Source organism: Typopeltis vanoorti, chromosome 9 (assembly GCF_054136105.1).
Source record: "Typopeltis vanoorti isolate ZY-2024b chromosome 9, IOZ_Tvanoo_1.0, whole genome shotgun sequence".
Classification (NCBI taxonomy): domain Eukaryota; kingdom Metazoa; phylum Arthropoda; class Arachnida; order Uropygi; family Thelyphonidae; genus Typopeltis; species Typopeltis vanoorti.
The window spans coordinates 104,589,023-104,597,466 of record NC_143557.1 but is presented as its reverse complement, the minus strand read 5'-3'; the positions used below and the strand labels follow the sequence as shown (position 1 = coordinate 104,597,466).

Below are 8,444 nucleotides of genomic sequence, written 5' to 3'. Positions count from 1 at the left end.
AAGTTAAACGGTGCCAAAGTGGTACTTCAGCTCAGCCCAAATAAACAGTACTGGAAAATTTTTGACAAAAATTTGACTTGGAAAAGCCCGATCTAGGCACAAACGAAGAGGTGCTGTTCACCAACATAAAAAAATAGAAGGGGACAGCCCTTTCTCCGGGAGTTACTCTGGAGAATCGCCTACGGCAGACTCCCGGTGAAAGTGGTAAAATCAGCCTACAGCTCGCGACCGTGCAACTCCTTTTGCGGCGCCGTAGAAATCGTAGGGCACTTCTTCTTTCACAGCCCGCCAGTACAGCGTGTTTGGCACAGACTGGCTGAGGTGCTTGCGATCCCACCGCTTACATTCGCCGAAGTAGTCTTGCTACAGTTTCCTCCCCCAGTAACCAAAAACAAGAAACACCTGATTTTCCTAATAAATGTGATTAAACATCACATTTGGAAAAGCAGGAAAAAATACCTTCTTAACGAGGGGGATCGCATCTATCTCCGTGTTAGGAACTGTCTCTCAGCCTTCCTCCGCCGCTTCCTGGAGCTGGAAAGGTACTTACGGGAAGAAGAGCGGTTCCTGAGGAGATGGTGCGACCCACCAACCATCTGCCAGATCATACAGGGGGGAATCCGGTTGTGTCTGCACCTATAACACCTTCAAGTTGTAGGTGTTGACGCTATCTCGATCTTCCTTCCTGATCAGCGTTTAACCCACAGGTATCTCTAGTCCTTTCGCAGTTGAAAGTTTTTCTGTCCCCATGTTGGGGTTGACCTGAACAAATCCGGACTGCGAAGGCCAACATCGAGGTGGTCCCAAGCCCTTTTCAGGGCGGGGTCTTCCTGGCCAGGTCATCTCCCTTCTTTTCCTGGTTATACTGTTCTGGGTTTGCTCGGAAAACTCACCCCTCTATAGAATTGTCTTCCACATAGACAATTCTAAATAAATTGTCTACATTTATAAATATTCTACATAAATGTAGATATATTTACACTTGTTAAATTTGCTTAGTCTCTCCTTTTTTTTCCTTTTCAAAAGTGAAAAATCAACGACCGTTTTAGAAGCACCATTGGGGGAGGGGGGTCAACAGCTAAAACAGGTCAGCTGAGGCCTCTTTCATCTATTGTACTACTATGCACTCTATCTTTATTTCCTCTCCTACTATCTGCTGAACCTCAGCCTATCTTACTCCACAGGCCAATGATGAGATACGTTGAACTCACAAAATATATATGTAGTAATTGCTTCGGTAGTACATTTCTGATCGCTTCTCGGCCTTTTGGCTAAGATCAAAGTGTAGTATCTGTGCGCATCAGCTTAACAGGCTACTAGCATTTCGTAGTATCTGTTCTTACCGTTAATATCGGTACGAGTCCCATCGGGGTTCACGATATTTAACCGGAAATTTACAGATCTTCCCAAAGCCCGGACTGGGGAAATGTTAAACACTTGGTAGTGGTGGGAATAGCTTAGGTCCCCTAACCAGCTATGGCTTTGCCGCGTACGCGGACACTCGGAATAGAAGTGGATGCCGACCTGCATCCTCGATGTTTAGCCAAAGCCCTCATCGAAACAGTCGGTGCTGACCAGAAGTGTTAAATGATGCTGAAAATCCCACATGGAAATCAGGTGAAGTAACCATCTCCCTAGACATGAAAACGCCAGTTCCCAAATTTATTGTCATTGGATCTGCCAGAGTAATGATTAATTACTCTGGGGTGAAGAAACAATGTTTCCGATGTGGAGCCTTCACCTACCTTGGGGCCGACTGCCCGAAAACGAAGTGTAAAAACTGCCTCAAGGCAGGCCACAACCTGGATAAGTGGGAGGTAGCCTGCCTAAAATGTGGTGCCACAGACCACAAAGTGGACACCTGCCCATCAAGAACCCTGGCAGAAAGGATGGGAGGTGCCATCACAACAATTCCGTCAGGCAATACTAGCAGTATAGAAAAGAAAGACTCTCCAAACTTGAAGGCTGCAGCAGAAAGCCATACCATCCCTCCACCTAAGGAGAGCAGTGAGAAAAAAAATGCTGCCATAGAATCCAAACCCAAGAAAAATAAGAAGGGAAAAATCCATGAAGAACCAGCCAAAAAGCAAGCTGCCACACATGTTGAAATCGCAGGAGAAGAAGAAAAAGAAACAGAAAATATGGAGGCAAACAGCGCCCCCTTCAAAAGACCCCTCAGTCCAGAGGAAAAGAAGATGAAAAAAAACAGCAGAAACAGAAGAATTAGAGACTCCACATGCAAAACCAGGGAGACTCTAAAATATCTAGTTAAAGGTATCCCTGGGATGGCAGAAACATTTCAAGAAGCAATAGTGAGAATAGGGGAACCTGAGCTCCTCCTCACTGGGAAATATGGTCCCAATGTAGTTAGTGCAGAATAGGGTGATTTATTTGTTGAGGACATCAGCCAAATCACCCCTGAGCAAGTACAGGTAGCCATGGACATAGACGAGGAGGCGGCATCAGCGTACTTCATTGCGCTCTCCAAATTAGACATGGCCAAGGGAAGTAAGGTGGCTAAAAGAATAATGACTCCCATAACAAGCGACAGCCACAATAACCACCCCATGGTTTCCCATCCACAGCTATACTGTTCTCTAGATCCCACAGGTGGTGGAGGGCCTGAGAACCTGAGCGGTGAAGGCTTACAGCGAGACGGTGCAGCTACTTGTGAGCTGCATCACTCAGGCCAGACACTTCCCTCCAACTTTCTACTTTGGTTTCCAATCCTTTATATTTTTTTATTTTCTATGTACTTCATGTTTTTGATTTTTTTTTACATGTTCCTTTTTAGGATTTTTCCTTTTTTTCTAAAGTGAAAAATCAACGACCGTTTTAGAAACGCCCCTGGGGGGGCAAACAGCTAAAACAGGTCAACTGAGGCCTCTTTAACCTACTCTACTGCTATGTTCTATCTTTATTTTCTCTCCTACTATCTGCTGACTCTCAGCCTATCTTACTCTGTAGGCCGATGATGAAGATTTGTTGAACTCATAAATTATTTATTTCATAGACGACATTTGTGAAATCACTCCCGAGCAGGTAAGGGAAGTTCTTGACATAGAGAGGTGGCAGTGGCGTTTTTTGAAACTCTTTATTTGTTAGATTAGATACATGTTAGATATGGCTCGGGAAAGTAGGTTTGCAAAAGAGGTGTTGACAGCACATCACCGGAAGTAGGGAGACTTAAACCTTGTCCGACTTACTGAAAGTCACAATAACGCCTCGTTGATTCTTTTGAAAAAAAAATAGTTTGTAACTTTTGTCTCAATTCATGGATAATTCTTATAAGAAGGGGTAGACCTGAGAACCCGAGCTGCGAAGGCTTACGTCGAGGCGGTGCAGTCCCTTGTAGGCTGATTCACTCGAGCCAGGTTCTTCCCCCATTTTTCTAGTCCCAATTTTGCAGTCTACTTGCTGCTATGTTAGAACTGGTAGAAATTATCGGAAGATAATTTCTACCAGTTCTCTTTATGATTTATGCCGGAATTTATCTGTCATTTTTTTGTTTTTGTTTTTTGCTCTTTCGTCTGTCAAACATCTTAAAGGATGTTTGGAGGTTGCTGTGAGAACGGATGTGTGGAGATGATGTCTGCGGACCTTTTTAGCCTCAACCTTTGGATTATATAGTTAATCAGGTCGACTGAGGCCTCTGTTAACTATTACTATCTTGCTCTACCTTTATTTCGACCCTTTTGCTATCTGCTGACCCTCAGCACTCTTTTAAACATAAATTGCTCGCGCCTCATCAGAATTTTGTGCGCACAAACATTAGAAAATCCTTATAAAGTTTTTATTTATTTATTTTGTACGTGTATAACACGGAAGTTTACATTTTTACTATCATGAAGTATTCTATACTTATCAAATGAGCATCGAAAATGTACTAACATCCTTTATTTGTTCTTTTTGTGAAGTTTACTTGGATAGGAAAGCGAAAACGGGCATTAAAAAGTTGTGTTTGTGACTGGTGACTTTGTTCTGTGACTAGTAAACAAAACTATGGATAGATTAGTTCATCAATTAAATATTCTGTTTTAACATGATTGCGACATATTTTCAAGGCATAAAATTTCAGTGAATTACAGAATTTGCATTTTATTTTTCGATATCACTGCAAAGAAGGTGCGATAATTACTGAAAAATAGAATTACTTTAATTTCATCAGAGCTTATAAACACGATGTTATGACCACGGAACAAATGCCTAATTACAGTACAGAAATCTGAGTATCGTTGCTAAATAACCTGCATACTAAAACCGCTTCTTGTCCTGATGGCATCGCGCAAATTGTTGTCAAACTTTGGCTTCAGAACTTATTCCTCTCCTGTATCGTTTCTACAATGTTATACGTAGCTGATGTTTATCTTAATGCGTGGAAAGAATCACAGTTCCAGCCTATTCCGAAAGAGAGAGGGAGAGGGAGAGATATATATAGTCGGAGGATTGACTGTAGAGTCAAACCTCCGACCAATCACCATCTTCTCAAAAATAACGGAAAAATTCATCAATAGCCAATTTGTCAGTATTTAGAGTACCACCAATCAAAACCCGATCACCAGTATGGATTCCGCCATTCATTCAACATCTCCAGATGACCTCCGCTCACATGACCCCCCCCCCCCCACTCGGCACGTGCTATGAAAGGTTCGGAGAAACTCATGCCGTCGCTCTTGACGGCAATCAAAATCTTGACGCGATTAAAAGCTCTGTTCTAGAGTTTGGGATCGAGGCCTTCTAAATAGTTAACTATTACGATTACGCATAAAAAAAAAGAAAACACACAGTCTTGGTGAGGTTCTTCACCAAGACAAGCAATCATTCAAACCCGCTGATCACGCAAGCTTCAGACTAAAATGAAGTAGCATTCTACAAATACAAAAGACTCAAGTGAATTCTATGCTCAGCTGAACACAGCTAATCTCACTGCCCTTCCAGGGCGAGCTTAAAGCTCAATAACTCTCCACTCAAAGAACTTCCCTCTCAGATAAAAAGGGGAATATGAAAAGCATCTATGCTTCACCCATCAAACCAGTAACGTTCGGCGTTTACAATAGTGACTTTTTTTCTTTCATTTGGTGATCATGTGGAAGCCAAATGAATATGAAACAAGTCTAAAATATTCCCCTAAGATCTTCCAAATGGAATAACTTGAATTATTAGACACAAGCGAAGGAAATTCCAGTAAAATAATCAAATTAAATATTAGAATCTTGATCATAAAATAAATTAAATTAAAATATTAAAAGGGAGTGAATTTGAAGCTTAAAACATTTACGAGAGATTAAATGGGACAGATGGCAGCTCGGACCAAATCCTAATCTTAGTTATGTCGGTCTGAACACGTCACTATCCCAGAATGCCTACCCATCATCAACTGGGTAAATCTACCTTCCTCTTTTCTTCAGTTCGTAGGTCGAATACCAATCAATATCGAAAAACAAGAAAACCAGCCAGCTTGGAAAAAGAATATCAGAAGAGCACGATAGATTACCATCTCTGCTAAGACAAGAATAAATTCTGACAGGCTATCGGATGAAATCAGTCACGTCATCGATAAAGAAGAAAAACAAAGTCAAGCCCCGATGCCAAAGAATGACTTCCCCTCCCCCACTCCGGACTGCCAAGTCTTCAGCAAGGATTCAACTCTTGTCCGATTTGCGTTAAAAACTGTCGAAGCTAGAGATGGGAAATGAAACTGCAGTCCCCTGTGCACTGAGTAAATGGCCCTCTGAAAATGTTCGAAGCTCTTCGTGCGAATGGAAGATACCTACCACCAATACAAGGTGAAAAAAAAAAAAGTCTAATCCAACTATACAATTGCAGACAGCTGTCATTAGAAAACTATAAAAGAAAGGATAGGACCAGGATTGGATCTCCAAGATTATCAATGTGCCTGCTGCACACAAAGTACTTATGCACACGGTGTCGTGTTGAAGATCCGTTACTTCACATCTGGCTGGAAAATAGCCGACATGATCCTCACTCGAAACCATAGAAAGGAATAGTTCCTTCGAAGCCCAATCAGATTACTCTTCAGTGTGAAGAAAATATCGGAGTGGATAAGACCAAAGAGACTTCAAGACATGAAAGAGTAGATAAAGTCCAAACAACTGTGTTAATTTTTAGAGGTTCCTCAAGAAAAGGACAAAAAGGGCATAGCGATCATCTCGCCTATAAAATCTGGCTAGGGCAACTCGTAAATGCCGGTGAGTGTATTCCTGTACGGTCTCTGGTCAAATTTCGTACGAAACGTTTATAGTTTCTGTACTCAGCATTAAAATAATGTTGGATTTAATATCCACTTGATTTATATAATTGTTCATCGCCGAAATGAAGCTTTTTGGCTCATTACTTTAGTAAAAGGTTTAAAGACTTTTGGGTTCGCCTTTAATAATAAACTGTCAGTTATATAAATCCCTGTACGATGTACGCATAGTTCTAATTTTTAGCGAATGAAACCTTATGAAACATTAATCGTTTCGTTAGAGAGTAAATGATGGAAGATTACGAAACTGATATTAATATTGTGAAAACGTTTATGTCTCTTATATGACACTAGATGGCAGCACAAATAGTCAACATATAACTAGTTGCATTTAAAGAACAACGAAAAAATAATAAAATAAAATAAAATATTTGTGGAATATTAGCTTTCACACACGTAATTTAGTACGTCGGTACTGAATTTCAAAGATGCTTTCGATTTTTACACTGCTTCTGTTCTTCTAGTCTTTGTCTTAGACAAATTCACTAACGTAAATAATTAACAACCAAGTTAAAGAACATAAACGTCATGCAAAAGTCCTTGTCGTCTCTTCAAGATCACGTGATTTCATAAGAGAACTAAAACTGCTAACTTCAAAACGTATAAAGTAGTTTCTTCTGCTCTCAGTAACGCCATAAATATAATCACTTGGCTAAGACCTGTTTTCCTTCTAAAACAAGAAAACAATTTGATTTGCGCAAACCTTTCTTAATCGAAACATATTTCTTCTTACATATATTCTGCCCAGTATCAGTTCGTTTCCTATTTGCTTGAAATATGAAGATAATTTTAAAGTTCCCTTTTTCCTCGTGGGAACTTCCTCCTTATCCCTAAACACAAAATGAATTCATCTCTTTCGGGTTTACACCCTCCTTACCTATACCTTGTACTGCTCATGGGTACGCTGATCACCTTTTTTATACTTCCTCCACAACCTTTACTTTATCTACAACTTCTGATGAATAATACTATCCATCCATCTTACTACTGTTTGATTTCTCCTCCTGACTCTGGGAATACATTCTAATACTGCTGTCCTTAAACACTCTTTGATAATCTTAACAACTCTATGAACTCCATCTCCTTCTTTCCTTTCGGCCGTAGCTTCTCCCAATGTTAAAATTCTCCATAGTTAAAATTCCCCATCTATTAATTACTCGACCTTCACGCATCATGTGAATTTGCCAGTGCATACCATCTACATTCTCCCTTATAGGCTGTCGATTAGAGCAGCAATTGATTACATATTTCGTCCTGTTAATCTCTATCTCACGCAAAACCGCTTTTAGTGAACTGCCATCTGCGTACCACTCATTTTGAGGCACTTTTACTCTTTTTGGCTTCAACTCTTCGTCTATCATTAGCAAAACCCTCTCCCCCATTCTGTACCCTCTGTCCTCCATGAAAATACTGTATCCATTACATTCTATCCCTATAATTATATCATTCTTAGTTAACCAAGTCTCACTAATTCTTATAATTTTTGGCCATGTTGTACAAAGTAATGCCAAAAAATTCTTCACACATATTCCGAAGACTTCTGGCATTAGTACACATAAATTGCAATGCTCGCTTCCTCCCTGCGTGTGAATTTTCCCCGTCGATATACAATTTATCACCTGGCTCCCTAGTAAATCACATTTCCCTGTTTCTGATATCATTTAATCTATCCTTTATCAATAAAAATTTTAAATGGCATGCGTCCAATCCGTTTAAATGCAAACCATCACTCTTAAAAAATTCCTTCCTTTTATCAAACTCATCCCAAGATATTCATGAAATGAATATTCAGTTTCATTTATTTACTGAAGCTTTTACACAATCTTCACATCATTCCTATTCCTATAATCGCCCGTATTTTAATTCAGATGATCAACCATCTCTATTAAATCTACCAAATGGTAGAACACTCATGATGTTTCCACTCTCTCTCTCTCTCTGCATTCATTGCTATCATTAATTGATTCAAATCTTCTCATAGAAAATCTTTCGCTACTCACTCTATCCCTCAAACTTCTAAGCCTCAATTATATTTCTAATCTTTGACTCTGGATAACATGCATTAATTACTTCACCATCTTTCACACCCTTAATTATATAATTATCTGCGATGGCTGTTAACTGTGCATTCTGGCCCTTTGCGTTTTCCAGGATGACAAACTTGAGTTTTTCATTT

At 40.0% G+C, this 8,444-nt stretch overlaps 1 pseudogene; it reads left to right on the top strand.

Moving 5' to 3' along the window:
• The first annotated feature begins 1,251 nt into the window (after positions 1 to 1,251).
• LOC150103372 (U2 spliceosomal RNA) lies at positions 1,252 to 1,407 on the top strand (annotated as a pseudogene).
• Positions 1,408 to 8,444: the final 7,037 nt, after the last annotated feature.